The 27,340-nt window shown below is 38.8% G+C and overlaps 1 long non-coding RNA gene across 1 annotated transcript; it reads left to right on the forward strand.

The window, feature by feature from the left end:
* The first annotated feature begins 359 nt into the window (after positions 1-359).
* Positions 360-26,288, forward strand: LOC114000915. The gene is made up of 4 exons (XR_003545392.2): positions 360-544; positions 1,350-1,445; positions 17,190-17,291; positions 25,828-26,288. It is a non-coding gene; the product is annotated as an uncharacterized LOC114000915 (long non-coding RNA).
* The last annotated feature ends 1,052 nt before the right edge of the window (positions 26,289-27,340 follow it).

Here is a 27,340-nt window from a genome sequence, read left to right on the forward strand (position 1 = left end):
ATAAAACAAAGCTGTATTATCTCTTTGTATGAATGTTAATTTATGAATATTTATTCATTTTAACATATTGTCATTCTTCAGGTTGTGAACATCTTCCATAATACATTTTCTTACTATTTTTAGTTTTAGCATTTTGCTTTGGTGTCTTGATTTTACCTAATCTGGACAAAAGAAATGAAGTATCACTTTGGCTATAAGTAATTTGCAGTCCATTCTCTTGCCTAATTCTTTCCACCAGGTTGACACTAATCCATTGTGATGGTTTCAGTCTAGGCCTTCCTGGAAACCAGCTTGTAACCAGGAAGGAACTAGGAAGGTGACCAAGGAAGTATTCCATGCTATTCCTTTACGTAACCTAGGGTATAAATAAGGCATTGATAAGATAGTTCGCTCTCTTCTCTTCTGGGGAGGTTGGAGAACGGTGGTCCCTGTCTGGGCCTGGCTTATCTGGAGCTGAGGCCTACAGTAACTGCTGTTATCGGCCACGCGTGAGGGGGGAGTGCTGGGCTGTGTCCAGACGTACTGCTTTCTTTCAAGGGAAGTGGTGAGCTCTTGCCAATTCTTCAGCTTTGCTGGGTTTTTAGATTGTGTAGATCTGTTTTATTATTTGTCCCTTTTCACCCTATTTTTATCCTTTTCCCTTCTCCCTTCCCCCCTCTTCCCTTCGACTTCGGGAAGCTATTTGGGGTCATAGATTTATATACATATAATTCTCATTGTATATCTCTGTTTTATACATAATATATATATATTTTTGCTAGAACTTTGGCTGCCTGGTTTTTCGTTTTTTTTCCTTTCCTCTCTGGGAAGGAGACCCTGTTGTCGAGTTTCGGAGACTTGGCAGGAAGCCAGCTCCAAACTTGCACATCCATGGACAGTGTACGTGAAAGTGTGGCCCAACAAATCAGTGAATAAAACAGAAACAATCCATACCCTTTACTGCAACTGGAAGCTATAAATTCTATAAAGACACAGCTGTGGCTTTGTTGCAGGTTTCAAGTAGTTGGCTACTGTGCAGGTATGCTCCCTCAGAATCACATCTGAAACCAAAATATAAATCAAAATATTGTAATTCAATCACTAGATTTCCTCCATTCCATCTCTTAAAAGATGTCAAAACCACCACCCTTGCCTTAAGCATTTTTCATGCCATTCTATAAATTCGCCAAACGTACTTTCGTCTGAACGCACATAAACTGTTCCCTTTAAATCAAATGAGAAACTACAAATAACATTAAACCTCATTTCAGATTCAGATTCAATTGCAGATTCAGAGTACAGTTAAATTTAGATTTATTTCATTAAATACTTTGGATTAACATGATTAACATGCTGTGTTCTTTCTGCAGATCAAGAAGACTTTTTTCCATTTGAGAACGCAATATTTCTGACCAGGTACATGAAGAACCTACAGCAAAAAACACAACACAGTTCAAGCATTTCCTGTAAGAATTACCTTTGAATTATAAGATAGTAACAGACTTGTTTGTGGTTTCAGATATTAACTGCTTAGGTGTTTATAAAATTACAGATTTCACTGATATTCCACATCCTTCTAATATTTCTTCACTAGAATGGTTTTATTATTGGTCGGTAGACAAACTCAAGCGGAATCATTTCTGGATGGATATCTGCTCTACACAAATGGTTTTAGCAAGCTTCATGGCTATTCTGGGATATATACTGGGAAAAAATTAAACTGATATGAATCCTCTCATTACTGTCTTTTTTTCAGAATTTTTGTGATGAAAGATTAAAAATATGTTTCATGTGCCTGTCCAAGCAAGCAGTGCTTCATGAAAAATATAAAAACTACCTTCAATATTATTATCTGCTGCACATTTTGTTATATTTTTTTCATGCAAGGCTGCATTCCTCTGCCATCTAGTTTAGTAGTGGACTGTGAAGTTTGAGAACAAACCTAAACATACAGTCGAAGCTCCTCTACGACAGACTAACATATTATATGAAATTACTGCAGGAATTCAGCCAATAAAGCAGGGTTACCTACAGCTTCTAAACACAACTGGAAAACCATAAAAGTCAGGCAGAAGTAAAGAGAAAAATAAGAAAAGTATGTATCTTCCTTTTATGCTCTGAAGTACAACAAATACCAACAGAAGGGTGGGGATGTCCTCCAGTAAACTTTGCTTCACTAACATTTTAGGAAATGAACAATAGTGACAAGAGTTAGCAGAATTTGTGTCCTCCAGCAATAGAAAATCAATAATCTACACCTACTGACTATTAGTTTACCTAAGTAGTCAGAAATTATACTTTTACGTGTTGTATTGAGTGTAACTAAGTCACAGGTGTGCATTTTGGGCACCACTTTGATGCGAAAGTTTTACAGAATTTTATATTCTTGTAAGAGGCCTTGAAAGCTTGGCTATAAATGGATGAAAAAATGAGCAAGCAAGGTATGTAAAAAGAGGAAGTTGGTCTTTATTAGACCAAAAAATAGAGTTGAAAAAAACAGATAAGTCTTATCCTTGTGTTTACTTTTTTTGACATTATTTTTATAGAACTACATCTGTTTCATCTTATTAAAACTGATGATTTTCCCATGGTAGTTTCTCTTTTAAATAACTGGGCTTTTTCTGAGATCTTGGTTTCAAAATTAAATTCATTAAGGTTTCAAAAGTCTCTCAGATACAACTAGCTGTGGAAAGTTTTACCTGCGTTTGAATTCTCCAAATTTCTCTTCATAAAACTATTAGTACTGACAAGTCAGAGCATGCCTCCCATTTAAGTCCTGACTTTTTCAACTGTAACTTCACTGTAGTATTCTGCAAATTTCTGTGCAACATCAGCCATATGGCTTTTTCCCTTAAAAACTTCATATTTAAGATCTTCATTTAAGCAGTAGGAAAAAATCTGAGACAGAACCAATGTCCATATTCAGATTTGTGAAAATGTTAGGGATAGCTTCCCTGTTATTGATGGCATTTAATTTTGAAAGTGGTAGCTCTTGTTCCTGGCATAGTACAATGATTTGTGGTTCCTTTTAAAACACATTTCCACGCAGACATACTTTGCATTTTTGCTGGTAAAGCAAGTGCAAGAATCCACACGGCGGATTGCCCGGTTCACACAGCTCTTCCATTCCACAAAGGCTATCCAAAGTGAGTGCAGATCTCCTCCAGCCCCAGCAGGTCAGGAAGCTGTGAGAGGATGCATTGTGTCTGAATGTTTTAAGGTGATCTCTTGTAATTGATTGGTTTGGGGTTTTTTTTGATTCAGCTGAACACTGCTTGTTTCATGCTAAAAGTTATACCACATTACGTCTTTGATATAATAAAACGCCGGGTGTGAAGTGCAGCTAAGCAACCAAGAAAATGCTAGACCTTTTTAACAGGTTTTTGTATTAATAAAAATTGCAGCTTCTAAATGTGAACTTCAGAATACCTAGGAAGAGATAAAAAATTTGGAAATATCGTTCATGAAAGCAATATCATTCAAGGGCCTATGCTACCCTGTCACAGAGCAAAAATGAAGAGCAAAACCATGAAGCAGGTTCTAATAAATATTATTTTTCCCTGTACACTGACACATTACAAACCTGAATGTAATACCAGAAAAAGGCAATAGCAAAAAGCAGGGGGGATCTGTACAATGACGGCAGTTTTGACTGTACCACAATGACCGAGACCCCTCACTTGTAACTGAATCCTGATACTTTAATGGAAACCTCTATTTATTTTTATGTGCCACTTAAGGCACATAAACACTCATGGTTTTGTTTTTTTTTTAAAATGCTTTCTTCACTCTCTGGTAGTGACAGGAACTATCCAGAGGGTTGCTGTTTGTATGCTCTACCTCTTTCAACTTTTGGTCACATAATTAATTGTTTACCATTACTATGACAACACTGACTGCTACAGCAACACTTAATAAACTGACACTAGAAAAGAAAAGATAAAAGAAATGAAAAGAGAAGAGAAAAGGAATCAAAGAAAGCACATCTTGCATGAAACTGCAGGAAGATAAAACATTTTTACTTCAGCTCACTTGTTGCAGGACCAGATTCCATTCCCCTTTCTCACTCAATCAGTTAAGGCACAACACTGATTAAGCAGAAAAAAGCTAACAGAAAGAATCAGACTATCCTAATTTACCCCATGAGGTTAAGTTTCCCACTTTTGCAGAGCTCTTCTTAATTCTCACCATACTTATGACAAAAGAAAGCTTCTTTTAATAGACCTTAATTTAAAATCAGCCACCATCACTGTTTTTACAAGTTATATGAATCATTCAAGTCATAAGTACCAGATAATTCTTCGTGTATTTAGTTTCAAAGAACTCTTGTACAAGCACTCTAATGAGCTGGGCAAACATTTTGAAGAGGGAAGACTGAGATACAGAAAAAGTAAAATATCAGACACTTGACTTAGTGCATATAGTGTAACGAACTGCAGTTGAGAGTAAAAGCATGATATCACCTTATGTTTCCTCCTAGCCATGGCAAGTGTGAATTAAAAGCATGGCCTTTTAGTTCAGAAATGCTCTATGAGAGACATCATGCTATCTTAAATCCTAATTTAAAAGTCATAGAAACCTAATCTATCACAGGAATATTTCATCACTACTGCATTCAGTCTCAGAAGGCTCAAAACAACCTGTATATGTTATTTTTGTTCATATAATGAACAGTTACCAGCATGGCCAAATTTATAAACGTTCTAAGTTTCAATTTAAGTTTCAAATTAAATTCCAGCTCACAGGGTGGAAAATGCTATTCTCCTCATTTAAAAAATTGACAGCTCTTAGTGGGCTCTGACTGTTGCTTGTACTGAAGATTTTTCAACCGAAATAGGTATTGATGGCTTTAGATTTTTATACATTAGGTAGAAGTGGTGGACTTTCCCAAAGGTGGTCAACACCCTTACTAAGTTATCTTTGCAGAAATCCTAACTGAAGAAGTGCAGGGTGCAGATTAAGTCTGAGTAAGAAGACAGTTTGAGGACAGGGCACCACACGATAACTGGAAGGCTTCTGAGAGCACACGGTATCTCTGTGAACATCTTAAGGGTGTCCTGAGGTAATGAGATACTTCAGCTGCCTGCATGGGCAAGTCTTTTGTAATGCTTAAAAGGTAGGCTGTAATACATGAAAGGGAGACCTTTAGGTGAGTAGACCAGAGGTTCTTAAGCATCAGTGTGACAGCAGGGATACCACATAAACTCTGAAAGTCTCTCCCAGAGAGTTAGCAATTTATGACCTCTCTTTGATACAAATACAGTGGAGGTTTTTGATCTGCCAAACAGAAAACCAAGAAGTGGCAACTTATTTTCTTCTCATAACCATTTTCAGTAAATCTCTCTCTGGCCTGCAGAACAAGCAGCACAGGAGTATCACAGAGCTGTTTCTAGAAATACTGTATGCAACTATGAAGAATGCCTGTTTTGTTAATATATTATTTTCATGGTTCAACCCCCATCTACTACTTTGATATATTTTAGTTGCATTAGTAAGATAACCACCACCCCTAAATACACACATTGCAATGCTCTCAAAAGAAAGTTTATGTCTTTCCAGCGTAATGCCAGATACTTTCTGCCTTTTAGAAACTCTCATAAAATAAAAGAACCTGTTGTTTTGTAATACTTGACATTAACCCCAGGAATACAAGACATCAGTGGGCAAAATAATAACTGAAATTGGGAAAGTACCTGTGACAGAATTGATTCCAACATGGTGCAAAAGGCAGACAGAGAAGACAGTTGTTACTGTCCACCTTCTGCCTCTGAACAGTTGTTATGCCCATATTGTTTCCTATCAATAACTACCAGTGGCAAATACAGTAGCATATCTTTCATCTTCACATCAGTAAGATAACTTTCCAAGGAGTGCTGGTATGAAAGGGAAAATCCATCTCTTTATATCCAGGTTTTCAGAATGCTTAATTTACATACAATGCAGGTGAAAGTTAATTACACCAAATTTGGTAATTTTTATATTAGTATCTTTGTAAATAGGAGTCTAAATTCAGGATTTATGTCCAAGACTCATGGAAACAATTTATTCCACATAGATTTATAAAATGCTGTTAGTAAACAAACCAACCCAAAAAATCTAATTGAGTAAGTAATATATTTAGCAAGGAAAATCAAATAATTTTTTTTATATATTATGTATAAAGACTGTATTGTATCAGATGATGCCACATTCTGGTATCAGTTAGCATTGTTACAAAACGTAGGCTTATTTCAAGAACTGTAGTCTGAAAAACATCTTTAAGTGGCATCAGGTCTGAGCTGACATGATACAAGTTATCTGAACTTCTTTACAGACAAAAGTAATGAAACAGAAATATTCCATTCCTTTTCTCCACTGCTTTGCCCTCAATAAAGTAAGTCACTAAATCTTTGAGATACTTTCTGCAATCTTTGCTGAGTTGTATTCTAATCTCATTCAGCAGACAAGATCCAAAAAATGAGCTTGGTATTGAGATGCTTAATGCGTCAGTGCCTATAAGTAAAAATCCAAGGTGCTGTAAATTCCCTATACAGTGAATTGGAGGGAGTTACATCTGGGTAGCAGCCAGTCTAAGAAGAAGGCAATATTTAATCCAGGTGGTCAGAAATACTAAAGTAAAAAAATCCCAGAATTCTGTCCCTTGCCTGTCCAAGAGCTGCAGTTGTGAAACTTCAGAGCCCAGACCCCCCTTATCACTGATACTTTAACTTTGCCTGAGGAGACACTTCCCAATCAAGGAGGTGACTGAGCTGAAAATTTGCAATTTTGTTTTTGATGTCATGAGTTAATTCTCGGTCAGATCTGTCCCTCAGACTGGCCAACTGTTTAGCTTGGCTAGAATTCATTCTGGCAAATAAGACTCTGGGCAGCAACTTGAGCAAAAGCTTACAGAAATCAAGGAGCTGCAGCTTAAGGATATGGTATAATGGTACGGCTAAGAGCACCTAATAGCTGAATGCTGCTAACAGGCAGAACAGCTCTCCCCTTGGCCCTGTCGGTGTTTGCTGCTTCCCTTGCATTAGCCATGGTTCTTCTTTGGCACTTCAGTGACCTGGGCCATGAAGCTAAGCTAACTTAAACTAACATTATGAGGAGAGAAAAGCTGCATTCCCATCAGATCTTACCACTGTCTCTGCATCCACTTACTTATGCAAAGCACGAGGAGTACAATGGGAGTCAGAGAAGTGAGGGGAGGGTAGGACATGGGGAACAAAGCAGAGACAGGTTGGACTAGCTGCTGAATGGTCAGAACTGTTTGATGAAGAGGCTAGATCACATCAGCTGTTAACAGAAAAAACAAAGTCATGAATTTGAGTGCTGACACACAGGTCATTGTTTTCTCCTAATAGTGTAAAATAGAGTAAGTAAGGACTGGTAGTTTTATTTTTAGCATGGCAGTCCAGTGGTTTGAACACTTTCCTTGTCATTGGAAAATGCTGATTGTGTTCTATGTCTGTGAGATTTTTGGTGGGGTTTTTTTTTTAGTTTTGGTCTTACGTCACACATGAAAGACAATTGTGAAACAAAAGCAAATGAAACATTTATTTTGGAGTATTTTGGTCTTCACAGAGTCAGTAAAGATGTCTGCATAAAGCATTCTGCTGTTCATCAGAAGGTAAATGAGGTAACGACAAAATCATGTGGAAACAAGAAATCAGACGTTTTTAAATGTATATGCAGTTAATCTTGCAAAGATAAAAGCTTCTTCCATAAAATTAATTCACTTTGCTTTGCTTTCCATAATGTTTTAATGTTTGTTCTGTCTAGAGATACAGTCTGTCCAAATGCAAGATATATTTTAATGGATTTTTTTTAGGCTCTGTCCACTCCATGCAGTATAGCTATGATCTTATCTTCCTGTTCTTTGGGCTCTTACTTTAATTTGGATACACAAATCCCTTGATAGTACACAATAGCATCATCTTTTTCATTTTCCCTCCATTTCTGAACTTAATATGCAATGTTAGTCAGTCCTAAAAAGTTTCTCCGGGTTTTAAGGCATTCAGTCCACTGCCTACTTATTGTTAGGAGCCTTTAGAGACATCCAAGTGCTAACAAATGCAAAATAAAAGAACCTGTTTTTCATGTTGCTAGAGGAAAACTTCTGACCAAAGGAAAAACAGGAAAAGAATTATTTGTTCAAGATTCTCCAAATTTCACTGAGAATATGATTTCTAGTAAGGGCACTTCCTGCTTTTTCACACATCCCTCAACTGAAACAATTTATGTCTAAGTAGAATTACAGTGTGTAGAGACTGTTAATATTTTAATCATGTTATGCAAATACAAAAGTCACAGTATCTATGACTTCACATATTACCCCTTCAGAAGAAGAAGCAGCATAGTAGGATGAGCTTAATTAAATAAGCCCTGTTTTCTTTTTTGCATCTGTCATGACTCTAAGTGTGGCTACAGGAAAAGAATTGTAGCCTTAATAATGTTGGGGCAAGGTTAGTAAACATATTTAAATCTCTTCTGTTCTTAGTCACCATCTCTGACAAAATCAAAAGTAGAATTTAGGCACTCAAAGACTAATTTATGCAGAATTTGAAGGCTTATACTTGTGATAAGTAACATCTGTAGTATCAAACATATTAAACCAAAATTATTTCCCTGTCTAAACTTAACATGCTCTGCATTCCAGATGCACTTTCACCTATTCACCTCTCACCTAAGGCCGCTTGGAACCCACAGCAAGGCATCCCTGTGCCTTATGTCCAAAGAAAGGGGAAGAGGCTGGGGGAGAGGAGAAAAGAGGTGTGCTCTGCAGTAGAGAAAGTGGAGCTAATATTTGCTCTGAGATGGAAATTCTGAGTGAAGAGAAGAATTTGTCCTGAGGGTTTATGTAGCATAAACCTCATTCTTATCTCATATTTACCCAGTAATTTGAATTCCTTCTAGCCCACTGAATTATGATATCTTAACACCAAATTATTCCTGTAGCTGGCATGACTAGTTTCCTAGCTTTTATTCATAAGATCAGACTTAAGAATTCTTGAGTTGTTCCATAATAAAGTATAAGTTTATACAATTACAAAACCAGAATAGAACACTCTCTCTAATTCCATCTCCTAAAGATAAATATTTTATAGGAACCATAAAGGAAATACGGTCACAAAATTTTTCTAATTAAATCCTGTTGAAACTTCTCTTGTTCAGAGCATCAGTTCAGTGTATATTTAGATTTGTCTCTGTATACATTTTTAATTATGCAAACCCAATTCTGATGTTTATGAATTACATGTCCTGCTCCAAACCTCTTCTTTGATACCTCATATCCAAACTCACTCACTAATTTTCTTCATCATATACTTGCATTGGTTTAAATTTACTAACACAGTGAAGAAATACTGTTATAGTGACTGACTTACAGTTATATTTGTGGAGAAATGAACATCTGGAATGCAAGAAGTAACACACCAGTGTCCTGGATGATCTCAGTATGTTTACTCCCTGTCTTAGCAATGAAGGCTTTGCTTAATATATTCCTTGTATTGTTGCTTTTCATATTTTCCAAAAGGACTGCGTGGCTGTGCAAGAAATTAACTTCCAGCACAAACACATTCCCTGTGGGGTACACCCTAATGTCTCAGTCTGCACCGCTGTAATTCAAGACAGAGTCTGTTTTATGACAATGCACATCTCAGGCCAAGTTTAAGTAGCATTACATTCACTTTAGCAAAACATAAATAAATTCAGTAGTTCAAAACCGTTTTGATCCCTTTTACTATTAGCTGACTCGTGGTTTTTATCTGCAGCATCCTGTTGCCAAAATTACATCTTACTATGTCTTTCAAGGTAATGCACTCAACACAATGACATTGTGCAAGGTCAACAGTATGTCAAGAGAGTTACAGATTTGTGTGATTTAAGGCCTTGCTACACAGGACCTCATACAGTTAAATTTTGAATATCTCCTCCACTGATGAGGAGTCCGCAACCTCTCTAGTCTTCCCTTCCAAAGTCTATCACCCTTGAGTGATAAAAAATACTCTCAATGTGAAGTCCCTTCTTCCAACTTGTGTCCATTGCCCTCTTGTTCTTCCACTGTGCACCTCTGAGAAGAGTCTGTGTCCATCTTCTACATCCTCCCACATCTGAAATGTTTGAAGACGTGTCATGGTTTGAGAGCCCCAATATCCAATTCCCTAGTCTAAGCCCCCTCCCACATCTCAACCCAATGTGAGATGGTTTCCAGACAACCACACGAGACTCAAAATGAGGGAAAGGGAATATATATTACAATGACTGTACAAATAAATACTACAATACAGTATATACAATCTTAGCTATCTCTACCATGACATAAGTATTTACAATGGATCAAATCTCTTCTCCCCTCCAAATAAAAGTCCAGGAGGGAAGAAGGAAAGATCCTTTTCACTCTCAGAGCAGCAGTTTCTAAGGTAGCAGGCTTTCTTCTTCTCATGTATGCAGCAGCTGTGACTGGATCTCTGCCAGTACTCACAAGGGGGTATCCAAGCCCTCGTGGCCCGTCGTCTTCAAGCGAGGGTCTTCTCTTCCATGGACTGCATAGCAGGGACAAAACTCGCTTCACTACGGTCATATCATGGGGTGTAAGACCCCCATGAAGGTCTCTTCCTCAGGGGATTCACCCCTGAGTCAGAACATCTCGGGCAGCTTTCAGTTGGAAGCCTTTGCCTCAAGAGTTCTACCAGAGCTCCTGTGCTCTGTCTCAAGCAGCGGAGGGGCCAAAGTCACCCTCTCCGCATTCTTCTCGGAGCTTTCCAGCTCCTCTCTGTAGTGCATCCTGCACTTCACCCCTCCCTTCTAGGACGTGAGGGGTCTCCAAGGAGTTTGGGGGGTTTTAGTTTCAGTTCTTACCCCAAAACTCTGCCTGTAGAGCTTAGGTTTACTCTCTCTGCTTCTCTCTCTCTCTCTCCTTCCAGGAGTTCTCTCTGTGTGCTGCCTGCCTCTTGTTGCTGTCTGGTCTTATCTCTCCTGGCTCTCTGCCACCATTTCTTCGGTCAGTGCAGTTCTGCCGCCACTTTTCCGTATCTCTTGCTGCGGCTCACAGTGGAGAAACATCCCACGGCTTATAGCTACAGATACATAGTCCAGCTTAACACTGTTCCAAGTCCCTGCAGCCCCAGCCAGGGGCTGGGGGGGCAGAGCCCCCCAGGGGGCTCCTGTCCTCACTCCTCGTGGCTTTCACAACATGGTTACTTCTTCTACAACCAAACTACAACTACCTTCTCTTCCGTTCTGAGTGCGATATGTTTATATTTTGCAGAAGTGCTCATTGGGTAAAATTTCAAAACTTCAAGGGTCACCACCCCCTGGGATTTTACCATTTTATAACTGCAGGGAGAAAACTGTTTCCCCTCCCCCCCCCAAGACGGCAGTAAGATTTGCCTCTTTTTGTCTTCTCTTTTAAAGGCAGAACAACCTCAGTTTCCTCTTCATCTGTCCCATATGCTCCAGCCCCATGATCAGTTTCACAGCTCCCTGACTAGTTCCAGTCAATGTCTTTCTTGTACTTGGAAGTCCAAGACTTGACACAGTAGTCAAACTGAGGTACAACGAGTGCCAAGAAAAGGAGAAAAATAGGTTCCCTCAGCCTACTGGCTACACTCTAAAGTTATCGTGCTAATGTGGTTTGCCTTCTGCAAGGGCCCAGTAACATATCTGTGAAAATATACTACTCCTAACAGAGACAAAGGTATCTATGCACTGACACTGAGTTACAAGGCCATCAACAACAAAGGTTCTGTTTGGTCTGTATGCTTAAATGTATCATCAGGCCTCCCTTATTTCAATTTCAAACAAAACAATTATGCGTCCCTTATAGTTTACCTTCCACCTTAGGAAACATCCTCTGTTCAAGATGGTAACTTAGTTCTTAGTTCCTAAGGGAAAAATAATACAAATGGTATTTGATCCTAAAGACTAAACAGTGCAATAGGAAGAAATGGTTCAAGGGACGAGATGTAATGAGAAGGAGCAAGGAGGAGTAATGACATGGGAAGAAAGAAAGAGGGACTAATGAAAGGGCAAAATGGGAAATGGTAGGGGAAAGGGCAAGAGAATTATTGTAGAGGTGAAAGCTGGGAAGAAATAGCCTTTAGTCTTTAAAAGCATCTGGAAAGTCTGGCAACACTAGCAAAGGCCTCTTCTCAAGCCCTAGAGCCTACTGCAAAAACAGACCCTGCTGACCTCCTCTTTCAAACCCTTTTAAAGTTCTAAACACTATAAAATCTATCCTAGTGTTTCAATAAACTCAGTGGCTGCTTGCAGTGCGTGAATCCTTGATCAGTCTTTTGGCTCTGCATAATCAACTTTCCACAGAACACTGAGACTCTGGCATTGCTTCTCAGTGGCCAGTGCCAGCAGCAACCTGAGTTTCAACCATTTTAAATTTTGGAAGGATTAAGAATTTAAATCTAAATTCAGTGACTTGTTTGTCCTAAAGAGACATTCTAGGTTTCGAATTTATTTTTTTAACAAAATCACTCAACAAGTCTAGCAGTTGTTCCTAAACCAATTGATTTTCTGTTAATTTTGCTTTTCAGCTTTCACATTTAGTGTTCAAACTACCCCTCCTATTTTTTTTAGCCATTTGCCCCAACAGGATCAAACAGGGCATTTTTGTGTAATGAACTCCTTTCTCCATGACCACAGCTTTCACTGTGCACAGCAAAAACGTTGCAAATTGGGCTTTATTTATTTATTGTATTTGTTATATAACACCCATCCCCATGTATCTGGCTGCCTTACAAAAGTTAAAGGCAAGAATAAATAAAATAAGGCTATACCCAATGGCCAGAGAGAAGCAGCTGTTCTGCCAAGAGAAAAGCCAAGAAAAAACAACCCTGAGAAAAAGAGCTGTTGAGAAAATCAAGATGAAATGATCAAAGATGCACCATCCAGAAAGGTCAGCAGAGTTTATTATTGAGGCTTTTGCATGCCGTGCCTGCTTAATGGCTGTATATAAGCATTTTACAGTCAGCCCTGGAGGCTAATGCAGGTGGAGATTGTGTGCAAACCTATCAATAGAACCAAAAAATGGTCTGCAGCTGTCCAAAAGTCACAGCTGTGAAAAAAGAAAGAATGATGACACTCAACTGTGACTGCTTAACAAAGATGAGGACACTTTACATGCATTTTTTACAATCACCATAATAAAATGTAAAAAGTACTGTATTTGTAGAGCAGGAGCCAAGCAAAAGAAAATGAAATTACTTTTAATACTAAAAATAAAAGACAATGTCGCAAATACTGCAGAAAAGTACTTTCTCCATCATATAAAAAAGACATCAAAAATCCAAAGAGTTAAAAAAAAGTTATTAGCACTCCATTTATCTCCAACCCTGTTGAGTCTCTTATAGATTAGTAAAACTGTACTTGAAATATATCTCTCCAAAAAAAACGGGGGGGGGGGGGGGTACTTTATTCTATTTGTTTAACACAGCAGAATCCAGAAAAGATCATTTACCACATGATCTTAAATTCTTGCACAGTACAAATGCCAGCCAGATCCCCCCAGCTTTTTAGTCTATATGACTATATGAAGATACTGAACCCTACCTGGAAGACAAAGGGACAGGATCAGTTTACATCTAAGCCAAGCTTTGTCATTTGAACCACTGGGCAGGCGATGAGATTGTTCTGCTCTTTTGCTGTTTCTTTTTGCTCATGTTCCCTGCTCCACCAGAGGTGCCCGCCCCTATAGTAGCAGAATATATTTTAGGGCACACATGGGCTATGCATCCTTTCTGGCTGCAGCTGTGCCAGTTCAAATCCCTGCAACTGCTGTTCATCTTTGGCTACTCACTGGTGCATCCCTTGAGGTGTTTACCACACTTTCTTTCCTGCCAGCAGAGCTTTTCTACAAGCACCTCCTAAAATATGTCAGTCAAACTGAGTCAAATTCACAGGATTCAGTGGGAAACTTACATGTGTATCTGGTTCCTGAACAAATTCTGACAGTTCAAAGCAGTGTGCGTCCAGGTTAATTTGCAGTAAAAGAAAATGAGAAAGTAATGACATCATAAATAATACCTGTTGCTATAAGAACCTTATATTCTCTTCTTTTTTCCTTTTATCACCAAAATCCTAAACACAATTAAAATTCCTTCTATCATGATACTGTGGTTTGAAGAATCTGTCTCTTAAAACTGCAATAAATAATCAGACATATCTTTATCTTCCACCAAATCCCTTCGTAAGGCCTCAAGCTCCTGGCAAATTTCCAGCTATAAAGATTTTGTGGCCGCTTCCCATCCCTGTATTCCTTTTATAGTTGCTTCCTCCCCATCTCCAGGCTCAGAGGAAAAGAAAGAGAATGCATTCCTTAGAAATGTGACAGCAGAACCAATTCCCCAAAAAAATGATTTGCTTGGTAAAACCTACCTTATTCTGTGTCTTCAGACAGAAAGCCCTTCAGGGCGCAGTCTGTCTCTTTTCTGTGCTTAGGAGACACAAAAGGCCCAACCCTCCCTGGGGACCTATGTGCTGTCTGGATTCTCAGAGATGCTTTATCTCCCACCATTATTAGGCTATCCCAACAAGGCTTCATCAGGCTGGGCTTAATTTACTGAGGCTCTTCAACATTTGTCATCAGACATTAAATCCATATACAAATGAAGGTACCCTTCTTTTTTTTCTTTTAAAAAAACCTCCTTGTCCTTAGTCTCTCTGTGTGTCAGTCTAAGCACAATGAATCCATCCCTTACACTCTCTGAATTTGTGCACACAATTTACCACACCCAGGACTCTGTAGTTGCTTGCTAATATAAGCTGGCCCTATAGTCCGAAACCAAACCTCCCAATATACACAGTCAAATATGGATTTTTGAACATGCAGAACTTGCAGATACCATAGTCAGAGTGACAAGTACCTGGAACACAAATCCCTGTGAGCTTTTTGACTCCACGAAATCACCATGCAAATACAAAGAGGGTTTTCTGAATTGCTCATCACACTGGGAGCAAACCAAACACGCGCAGAGACTGAATTACCTCTTGTCCGTGAAGAAAATATTGCTTTTGATCGCAGGGTTGAGGTTTTTGGCAGGGTACCAGGGAGCTCCCAGTGTGGCTGCCTGTATGACACAGAAGTATATATGGCTGGAGGGCAAACATAAGATTCCCACTGTGCCAACATATCAACCTTTGTAAACACAAATATGGAATGAAAAATAAGAAGCAGCATGACCATATCATGCCATAGGTACGTGTCATATTTATTATTCTAGTGCAAATGCTCTGAATAAAAGAGTCTTTGTGGGGGTTCTACTGCCTTTTCCCTCAAAAATTAGACATTTCTAAATCCACAACAGCTGACGGGAATATTTTTTCAAGTTGAAAAAGATCCTATGAGGAGAAATCCAGTTTAAGAATGTCTACTTTTTTCTTAGTGCCTTTTCAGTTTTTATTTTTCTCATTATGGTGTATTTCAAATCACTGTACATTATCAAAGTGAACCCAAAGCATACCCTTATAATGCAGTGTTTATTGATTGGAGTCTGGGAGTTATCCCAGACTCCAATCACCAACTCTGCCATTGAGTGGTTTACAGACAAGGTGCATTCTATAGGAATAAAATTTCACATAAAACATCTGTGACAAAAGACATTGTAATAATTTGAACTGTTTTCACTGTTATAATTTAATTAGAATTTTAATTTGAACAGATATGAGGAAAATAAATATTTTTCTAAAGTTGTTTTTATTGCCTCATTTAAAAATTTTTATAGAAGATATCATAATGCTGAAAAACACTGGGACAACTGTTTTAATCCAGTTTCAATCTTTCAGTTAACCTGCACCTAAATTTTATATGAAATTTCTTCACAATAGCCCTTGGAAGGAATTCATACCTCTTACTGCAAGCTGTGTGAAATGTAATCTTTTTTCTCTGAATTTGCCCAGAGGATGCATGTTTTTCTGAGTATAAAAAAAAGCAAATTTCTATACTTCATCTGAATCAGAACTCTCACATTTTCATGTGCTTAGAGACTCAACTTTTTACTCTTCATTCACAAGGAATCCACAGGCACCACCAGAACGAGTGGGGCCGGAGGAAAGGCAGCTTCAAGATCAAAGCGCATATTTATCAAGAAAACAATGCATAATAGGAAAACAAAACCATTTTAACTATGAAAAGTCATTGTACATTCATACCAAGAAGATTTCACTCATTATCACGTTTGTGAACAAAAGGGAAAGGCAAACATAAAGAGGAAAGGCAGAATGACATTAATGAGGTTGCAAAAATGCAGCTGAGAGATTTTTCCCTCAAGTTTCAAATGTGTGTAATATAATCAGTGATAGATTAACACACTGGAAGTGAAAGGTTTGGAATCTTTTCTGAACTCAGGAGAACACCTGGTCTAAAAGTGGTGCTGTAGCTATTTGGACAGTCTCTCCCAAAATTTTCTGAGTGTATCTATGGCAAAAGTATTTCAATATTAAGCTTTTCTAATAACATTATTGTTTCAGTCTTACTAGAATTTACAGTGCCAAAATGCAGGTGTACCTACAGGGAGAAGTTAATGTTTTCATGTCTGCAAGGCCAGGCTATTTGTGAACAAATTCAGGAACAGAAGGATATTATTAGTATAGCAAGGTGGACAGGATGTAAACTCCTCAGGTCTGGCTGCTCTCATTAATTCCAAGTAAAACTGCATCTGCTTTCTCTGCCCCGTGGTAGAACTAACATTTTTGTCCAGAGAGTGAAAGACTTCAAAGATCTCACCATGAGGAGAATAGTTTTAAGATTAACACATATAGCTTACTTGAATATTCAAGTTGAGTTTTAGAATCATGTTTTTGCTCACTCAGTGTCAGAATTTCACAGATATTTCTCGGGAGTTATTTGATCTGTTGATAATGGTAAAGAGGGGCAAGTAAACATGCAGAGCCCTCCTTTGCTTCTCTGGATATATTCGTATATCCTACGACTTAGACCATCAAAGACCACAGCTCTTCCAAAGGGTCATCTTCCTTCAACTCTAACCACCTTTCTACCACCAGCTGCACCTTCCTGTCTTTTATTGTTACCTGAGACTTACTGGTTCCTTTCGTGATTTGGTCGAAATTACAAAGGAACAAGGAGTTTTGAAATCAGAAAGTTCCTAAACAATTTGTAGATGACTTTGTAGCCCAATTTATATTCCAGTAATCTCACTTGTTGGTCAAGGATTCATTCAAAAGCCACTCTTAATACAAAATTGAATGTTTTGCAGGCTTATAAAAGGCGAATACAGATGTCAGGAAAGACCCCTCTTCTATGAACTGTTCCTGGCAAATAATGTGATCAAATGGCCATCTATAGAATATTCATGAAGGTAAAAGTCTTTTTAAAGGATCTTTTCTTAAGAAATATCCAAAGAAATTGGTGGATACCTTAATATGTTATCTCAGATTGAAGAATATCTTCTGAACAAGATAAAAATCAGCTACTAGGCAGAATTTTCACAAAAGCCTCCACAATGGCACCTTTTAAAAACATCTAGCTTTCAACATAGCTGACTCGTACTAATGCCAACTAAAGTCATAAGCTTTTATCTACAAGGAATCTACACATTAGAATGTAGAAAGATGTTGATTCATGTATACTAAAAGAATGGTCAGTTTCTGCTATTTTTTATGGTGACTAAAAATTACCTCAGAACATTCCAACTCTCAGAGTTAGTTTGGCATCTGGTGGAAGTCATAATTAAATAATTAAAAATAACTGAAAGTTTATGTTAATTTTTTATTAAAAAAAAAAAAGAGACAGGTTGTAGCAGAGATTATCTTGCTGCTTGAAGATTGCTATTTATTCTCAGAGACCTCATCTGTGATGTATGAGTATCCTATTACATTGTACTGTGTTAAAAGTACCAGAATTAAGAGAACAGTTCTGAGACAGTGAGACTGGGACAAGGCATTATCATGACCTAATGCCGTACTGCAGGAACTTAGTATGTTCCTTCTCCAGAACTCTTATCTGTATTATCATGACCTGATGCCCTATTGCAGGAATTAAATATGTTCCTTGTCCAGAACTCTTATCTGAAGCACCTAGAAAATGAATAGAACTAGGAATGATTCTAACAGTGCTTGGGAATCCAGAGCTGCAACCTTCCTCTAGAAAGCAGTTTAGAAAAAAATTTTTTAAAAATAGAAAATTCAAGAGGAAGTTAAAAGATCTCCTGTGTGCCTAGTCAAACAGGGCTTTTTACTGTAATCTACATAATAGCAATGACAAAGAAGAATAATTTGGAGGCTGTAGCAGCTTGGAGTGGAAGGCTTAGACAAAGTTATTAAAAAGCAAAGCCCTGCCGGTGAGTTTTGAGGTACAGAAAGGACTCCCTTGCTTTCTAAACCCCTTCTCACAGAGGAGTCTAGGTGCGGCTAAACTCAGTCTTAGTCTCGGATTATGTTAATGGTTTAAATTTAAGGAATTATAGACGTATGATTGAACAACTTTTGTCCCGCAGGTTTTAATGATTGTCTAAATGAGAATCTCTATATAAAATTAATAATTTATTTTATACAAATGATCAGACAAAAGATCTTAATCAGAACTATTTACTACACAATATAAACACTAAGAATCTACTAGTAGACTATCATATAGCATAAAGTAGTATAGTGCGCTGTAACAAAGCAATTATTGAAGCAGTTAGATTAAAGCTATCAAAAAGAAATCATTATTAAGTAGAGATCTGATGTAACTCATCCATATCAACACTCATGGGGAGATCTCTTTCTCTCAACCTCCAGGAGTAACCTTGGAGGGCGTCCCCAGCCAAGGGAGGAATCTCCACACATGCACTCCAAGAAGAGTTATGTCAGAGGAACCTGCCTGTATGCGAGGGGACTGAACTTTTATAGTATAAAGTGACTGACTGCTAGTCACAGACCTACAAGCCAGCAGATTAGCTTATCTATCAAATCCTGTTTCAATAGCAGGATGTATATTTGAAGTTGGGTGAGCCAGAATGGTCTTGGCACCAAGACAGTACCCTGGTCCAGCAGTTGATAGCTTGCATGGTGTTGGATTTTAGGTCTTATCAGGAGTAGGCTCTCCTGCCACAGTCCACCCCTTGACTACAGTCAATCATTACTTTCATGAAGTGGTGGAGCAGGTACCTCTTGTCTCCACACCATAAAAGCGACTACTATATTTGTGTATATTATTGTTCAGTATATTGAGATACATCAGTCTCTTAAGTTTTACTGTTCTATTTAACTCATGTAGTTTAAAAGTTGTTGGTTATGTTATAATGACACATTATACCATTATATATAAAATTGTTATAAAAATTAGTTAATATGGAATTAACTGTTGATTTTAGGAAGAAAACAGTGTTATTATTTCAATGTATGCATTTTTTGGAATGGCTAGTGTTCTCATGTGTTGGGTTAGGTATTACAGTCATATACATACATGTGTACATAATGAATATCAACAAAATGACAGTATTATAATAACAAGATATAACATTAAAGGCAGAGTGTTATGGCAGTTGGGAGCAGTTCAAACAAATCATTCCACCAGTGATGTTACCAGTTTGAATAGGTCAGGATGTTCTCTACCCCCTGAGTCCCAAAAATAGCAGGAAAGTTGTGATGCAAACCAGGATCGTGGGGGAAGAGATCATAAAACCAGTCATTCAGTTGCAGTGATTTAAAGAGTTCCACAGTTTAGTCAGTGACTTCTTTCACTTTCACTCGTGCTTCTTAATACAGCATTCTTCTTTGGTGCAGTTCAGCATTTCACATATTCCTTGATCAACATATCAAGCATTAGTCAATTTTACATAACATTTTTGATACTTATTGGACTAGTAAACTGAACTCCAAAATGGCATAGTGAGCTTAATTTAAGATTCTCTATTGCCCATTGATATTGCAGTGCAATTGCACTCCTTGTACAACTTTTAGGATAGGCCAATTTTCAGCAGTTAGGCCACCTTACATTTCAGAGTTGGCAATTTTACAGTTCCAGATACTGTTGTAACACAAACAAATACACAACCCAAACAAATACATAACCCAAACAAACATACATGTCCCAGATTACCACCCTTATCCCTCCCACCAACCAGGCTTCAGGGGAATGGTCAGGGTGCATCATGGGAGAGTAACATTCAGTAAAAATTTTACTACATATAATCAGGTTGCTTCAAGAGAATCAAAGGTATAATGAAACTCAAGCAATTCTTACCTACTCAGCATATTATCCCAGTCATGGTCTTAAGTTTGGACTAAATACCTTCTATCTTTACTAAACCTTTCATTGGCTTCCAAACCCAAAATCTTTTTTTTTATTCTTTCTGTCAGTTTAACCACTTATGCCTTCTTTGCCTAGAGCTGAAGAAAACTTTCTAGCTGCCGCATCAGCTTCTCTGTCATTCTTTTTCTCCCTTCTCTCTAAGGGCTACCAAAAGTTTAACATTCCCTTCTTTTGCACAGTCACACTTCATACATTTCTTACTATTACTACATAAATTTCCTTCAGTATAGTCATTTTATACTTTGCTCTGAGGAGGTACAGAGAGGTATACAAATTTGATTTCATAATCATATGAAATTCTGTGTGAACTCCCAAGCTAAATTCAGGGAGAAATCTTTTTTTCTTTAACTTACTGTGGCAAGAGAAGACACAAACGTTCCAAAGCAGTGCTTGGAGAAAACTCACATACATACTGCAAAGCTATTAAGACAAAACATATACAAATATAAACACTGAAAAATTAGCAAGATAAAAACGAATACAAACAACTGATGCAGCAAAGAATAGTGCAAGTTTTCAGTTTTGTTGCTACTTCATCTTCTTATGGAACACCTGTGGAAGGGGAAAACTCAGTCCCACTTGGACCTGTTTTAAAAAGAGGTGACGATGATCTAATAATAAAACTAACAGTAGCAATTTGTGAAAAGAAACTTAGAAGACACTAAAATGCAATAATCATTATTAATAAAACTTATTTCAAATTGTCTAGTACCTTAACAGTATTTCTCAATATTTTTAACTATGTAAACAAACTCAAGTTAGAGCAGTCACCCTTTTGGGACCTTTTCAGTATTAGATAAAATGTTTTTTGTCAGACTCACACATTCTGTTATTTGTGGATCCATGGGGTTTTGGGCATGTTAGAGTGGTTTGTAGGGAAAAGGACATCACTCTCTTTTCCTTTTCGCCTACTTACCCCTTGGGTATTTGAAGCTATTTGCTATTATGATTGCTAGTTGCAAGGTCCTGAGAGGATGGTTGACTAATCCAGGTACAAATAACCATGTTGTAATACAAGAAACCATATTCTGCAAACACAAAAAGATAAACTATTTAATGTTAATTTTTGATTCCATTGCAGTTTTATCTGCAGTGGGCTTACTATAGATTTACTATTTATGGTACTGTTCTTCTGTGTCTGGAGCTGTCTTTATTCACATATAGTGGGTCTAGGAGTTTCTACTTGTGGTTTTTGCAGCAGTGTGGGTAATCACAAGAACTGGAAGCAGTCCTTTCCAGTTCGAGTGGCTCGTCATTTCCTGTCCAGATAAACTTGGACATTCAAGGTTATTAGCAAGGCTAAAACAGCAAAGTTATACAATGGTAGATGACTTCTCCCATTCTGTCTCTGATCACCAGTAGCAAAGGGCAAGGCTCCATATTCACTAGCCCCAGTAGGTGGTACTGCAGGGGCAGTTTGTAAAGCCTTACTGAGAACACATAGGAACTGGATTTCAATTAATTCCCCTTAGAATTCACTCAGGCTTTTACTTTCAGGAGGTCCAAACCCATAACATTCAAAGGGAAAGACTCCAACATCATCATGGCCTTCGTAGGGTGATTATTACCAGGCAATCAACATATTACTCAAGCTAAACACAGCAGCTTAGAGCATCTAGCAACATATATCCATTTTTTGTCAGGTATTATCCCACATCCTTTTGCAGTTTCCTGATTCAGAGGAGATATCTGGAACCCTGTGTTGACTGAAAAGGTGGCTTGTGACTGCAAGGGACCAAGAAGAAAAGTCGCTACTATATCTCTAGCAAGCCTTTTAAGATATTTGCAGTCGTCATCTCCAGCTCGCGTATTGGGAGCAGTGTCAGGAGTTTACTTAGTTGGTTCCAGTCTTTGAACGGGGGAGGTTTGTCTCTCCAGTCCATTCTTCTGATGGCTATTTGGTGTTTCACTTCATTCATAAGAAATACTACCCATTTGTCATGAGTTACCAACTGCTCTGCTCTTTCTCGCTATGCAAGACCAGATCTTACTTGTGTTTCACCCATGCAAGCAGCTCTAGACTGATCTTGCAACTGCATTCCTCTAATTAGGGGGTTCACTCTATCTGGATTAGCAAACAACACAGGAGAGAGCTGAGGGAGTACAAGATGCTTCCAGTGTAAAAACTGGAGGCAAGCTGCCTTCTGCACCCCCTCGGTGAAACCAGTTAACACCAGAGGAGTAGAGAAGGGCTCCCCCTGCTCTCCCTGGTCAGCTTTTACAAGCAGGCAGAGTTCAGAGTGTGGTTTTACATCATGCTCATAGAATCATAGAATCAACTAGGTTGGAAAAGACCTCTAAGATCATCAAGTCCAACCCTTGATCCAACACCACCGTGGTTACTAGACCACGGCACTAAGTGCCACATCCAATCGCATCTTAAAATCCTCCAGGGACGGAGAACCCATCCTCCCTGGGCAGCCCATTCCAAAGGCTGATTACCCTCTCTGTAAAAAATTTCCTCCTAATATCCAACCTAAACCTCCCCTGGCAGAGCTTAAGACCATGCCCTCTGGTCCTACTGCTGATTGCCTGGGAGAAGAGACCAACCCCCACCTGGCTACAACCTCTTTTCAGGGAGTTGTAGAGAGTGATGAGGTCTCCCCTGAACCTCCTTTTCTCCAGACTAAACAACCCCAGCTCCCTCAGCCTCTCCTTATAGGATTTGTGCTCCAGTCCCTTCACCAGCCTCATTGCTCTTCTCTGGACCTGCTCCAGCACCTCAATATCCTTCCTGAACTGGGGGGCCAAGAAGTGGACACAGTACTCCAGGTGTGGCCTCACCAGCGCTGAGTACAGGGGCAGAATCACTTCCCTGGACCTGCTGGCCACACTGTTCCTGATCCAGGCCAGGATGCCATTGGCCTTCTTGGCCACCTGGGCACACTGCTGGCTCATGTTCAGCTTCCTGTCAATCCAAACTCCCAGGTCCCTTTCTGCCTGGCTGCTCTCCAGCCACTCTGTGCCCAGCCTGTAGTGCTGCATGGGGTTGTTGTGGCCAAAGTGCAGGACCCGGCACTTGGCCTTGTTGAACCTCATCCCGTTGGAATCAGATCATCTCTCCAGCTTGTCCGAGTCCCTCTGCAGAGCCCTCCTGCCTTCCAGCAGACCAACACTCCTCCTAAACTTGGTGTCATCTGCAAATTTGCTTATGGTGGACTCAATCCCCTCATCCAGATCATCAGTAAAGATATTAAACAGGACTGGGCCCAACACTGATCCCTGGGGGACACCATTAGTGACCGGCCACCAGCTGGATGCAGCCCCGTTCACCACCACTCTCTGGGCCCGGCCCTCCAGCCAGTTCCTAACCCAGCACAGAGTGCCCCTGCCCAAGCCGTGGGCTGCCAGCTTTTTCAGGAGAATGCTATGGGAGACAGTGTCAAAGGCTTTGCTGAAGTCCAGGTAGACACATCCTCAGCCTTCCCCTCATCCACCAGGCGAGTCACCTGGTCATAAAAGGAGATCAGGTTGGGAGTCTGACTCCCTCTCCAGATTTTGTGAGAGGCTGGAAAACTCCATCTCACACATTGTTTCTCTCCCTGTCCCCCCCGATGAGACAGGCAGTTTGCAAATGTAATTTGCTTTCTCTTTTGAAAAACCTGTTGAACCAGCTTCTCAAGTTTTCAGTCAAAGGTTTAGCCAACTGGACAAAAGACTTAACGAGCTCGTTATCACCTTTCTTTAAGGCTTCAGCCGTAGCCTCTGGCAAGTCAGTTGCAGAAGCTTTTTCCTTACCAGACTTTTTTTCTTTTACCAGGTTTCTGACTTTTTCAATAATATTGTGCCTCGGTAAAAATTCTGTTAAGCTTTTTGTCTCTCAAAATTGCCATCATCCTGTTTCAACTACATCAATTGTTGAGGGTGGGAGTGGAAGGCTTAGACAAAGTCGTTAAAAAGTAAAGCCTTGCCGGTGAATTTCGAGGTGCAGAAAGGACTCCCTTGCTTTCTAAACCCCTTCTCACAGAGGAGTCTAGGTGCGGCTAAACTCAGTCTTAGTCTCGGATTATGTTAATGGTTTAAATTTAAGGAATTATAGACGTATGATTGAACAACTTTTGTCCCGCAGGTTTTAATGATTGTCTAAATGAGAATCTCTATATAAAATTAATAATTTATTTTATACAAATGATCAGACAAAAGATCTTAATCAGAACTATTTACTACACAATATAAACACTAAGAATCTACTAGTAGACTATCATATAGCATAAAGTAGTATAGTGCGCTGTAACAAAGCAATTATTGAAGCAGTTAGATTAAAGCTATCAAAAAGAAATCATTATTAAGTAGAGATCTGATGTAACTCATCCATATCAACGCTCGTGGGGAGATCTCTTTCTCTCAACCTCCAGGAGTAACCTTGGAGGGCGTCCCCAGCCAAGGGAGGAATCTCCACACATGCACGCCAAGAAGGGTTAAGTCAGAGGAACCTGACATCCTTGCAGTTTAAAAGGGAAATCTTTTCCATTATCCATACGCTATCATTGCTTAGTTGAAGGAGGGAGGGATTTCTGACCAGTTTGCAGCATAAGTATGCAAGTACATATTCAGTATCGATAGAGACGTTCTCGGCTACTCATTTGTGATACAAACTCTTCTATGGACACATGTCAGCATGAGTGAGACCTTCAATCTCATTTCTCAAATCACCGAGAGTTGGTATAAGAAGAACAAATGTAAAAGCTAGGGGTGAAAAAGAAGGTAGAGTGATCTAAAGGAAAAGAACAAGATAACAGGACAAGAGAAGGGAGAAGATAACATGAGAAAGCAAAGAGAAAAAAAGAGTATTACAGACCCAGAAAAAGCACATAAAATAAGGGATGTTTTGGAATAGGTGCCTAAGAATCAAATAGAGCCAAAGTCTTAAGCTTCCCTCAAAACCTGGATTCACTGATTCATACGAAAACAAGACTTGTCCCGAATAATTTTTCTCTGACTCAAAGTAAAGCAGTAGTGGGCTAAGGAGTGAAAATGGAGATAAAGTTAATGGAAATAAAGGGAGAAGGAGGCAGTGAACCTGCAAAAGCACGGGGAGTAGTTGGTCTACCAAGGAAAAGAGGACAAGGGGGGACAAGGACATTCAACTAACTTCCCTCAGGGTAGAAGGAGTAGAATGGATGGAGTGACTGCATGAAAAAGCAAACCCGATATATACGGTATAGTGAATCAATAAATGAGGGATAGGATACTACATTGTGGATGAAACATTTGATTTACAGATCTTTTTCATCTGAATGAAAAGACTACTGTTTGTTTTCTTTCTACAGATGCATTTATAATGTATGTCAGAAGAGCTTTGATTGTGCAACACAGAGATTTAAATAAAAACAATGTACAGTGTATCAATCCTTTGTCTTTTTACAGAAAGACAGTTTCAAAACATGGATTCAACATATTTTTTCTGAATTTTTAAAAAATTTTAACAATTATCCGAATTTCTTTTGTACAACATTAATATTCATATCCTCTCAGAAACTGAGGGAAGAAATCAGTCCTGAACAGAACAAATTGCGGCAATATATCATATCAGTGATACGCCATCTTTCCTTTGAAACATACTTGTTCACCCTATCTAATGCTTTATTTTTCTATAGGTATGATGACAGGCATTTGAACATATTTCAAGAAGAACAATGAGTAATAAATATCAAAGGACAGTTCCTATTTTAAGCAAATTGCCGGTTACCAATGAGTTCTGTGAACTATGGATCCTAACAGAGAATGGAATTTCAGAATGAAAAACACAGCAAGAAAATAAATGCTGACCACCACACAGCCTGAGTGTCTGGATGCCAGGGATACTCTGAAACAGATATTTTGAGATCTTCCTTGGTATATCAAACAGAGAAGCTCCAAAAGAGTCTAATTATGTTAAATCATCCTATCCTATGTGGATACAGAGATAGAAGCAAAAAACGACCTTCTGCCACTCTGTTTTGCAGACCTGATGCTGCTTTTTCCTTTGCTGAAAATTTGCATGTTTTCTCAGAGCCTGTTTCTTTCTCACAATAAACAATGCAAAGCCTTCCTGCCAAAAAAATGTCCAAATGCTAAACAGTTGCTATTATAGTCATTATTATAGCAGCAACTTTGAGCTGCATGCTTTTCAATTATAATTATTTTTACAAAAGATTTTTGTGTGTCTTGATTGCAGTAATTATGATTCCATAGTAGTAAATGTCTATTTAAAGAGTCACGTTAGCTTACTGCTCCAAATAAATTAGTTTCCTTAAATGAACTTCATACAAATGAGTGGTTTTCTTTGTATTTATTTTACTTGCTATGCTAACAACAAACTAGGATGTATTAAACAGCTGATAAACCATTGTTTCATCACAAAAATAACTATGGACAAAGATGTCAAATGAAAGCAATGTTTTATGAAATGTTACAGAATAGCCAGCATAAACAACAACAAATTATTCAAGAAATGGGCTTCTTCAACAACTGGTCTGGGAACTAAGAGAGAGAACAGTTCAGTCGGTGGAAAACCCGCAAATGGTGCTATTATCCCGAAACAGGATCTATGTGGGATCACTGTTGTGTTGTCACCGTGACAGGCAGGGATTGGAGGTTATAGTTTAAAGTACCTATGACAATGTGTAGTCTCAGCCAGAGCTTCCACAGGGCACTCTCAGTAGTTCTGTTGATTCACAAGCTACTGAAGTTTAGCAGTTGATCAGAGAAAAGGGGTTTTTTTTAAAAAAAAAAAAAAGAAATCAGGAAGAGGAAACCAAGAGGGACCTGAGCGACAGGGGGTAGCAAATTTCTGGCTCCAATGTTACACTCTTTTGTAACTGGCCACAACACTGTATTAACTTTTCAAATGAACCTGTCTCTCCCTCGGCGCCCATTTAAGTGGTTGCCACTGGCTGTGGGAAAGCCAGTGAAGCCACACTATACAGCCGTTTGCATCTGAAATGCTATCAGCTGCCGAGGCGATCCCATTCGATTTCTTACAATGACACAATCCCATCCTATTCCCCATCCTTCCTAGACAACCTTGCCTATTCTTCGGTGAGAATTGCCCCATTGTACGTACAGACATTCACATCCTTGATAAGACAGTTAGGGGAAAAGTTCACGAGCCACATCCTCTGCTGGTAT

Source organism: Pipra filicauda, unplaced genomic scaffold, assembly GCF_003945595.2.
Source record: "Pipra filicauda isolate LSUMZ 115617 unplaced genomic scaffold, ASM394559v2 scaffold86_size2582843_pilon, whole genome shotgun sequence".
Classification (NCBI taxonomy): domain Eukaryota; kingdom Metazoa; phylum Chordata; class Aves; order Passeriformes; family Pipridae; genus Pipra; species Pipra filicauda.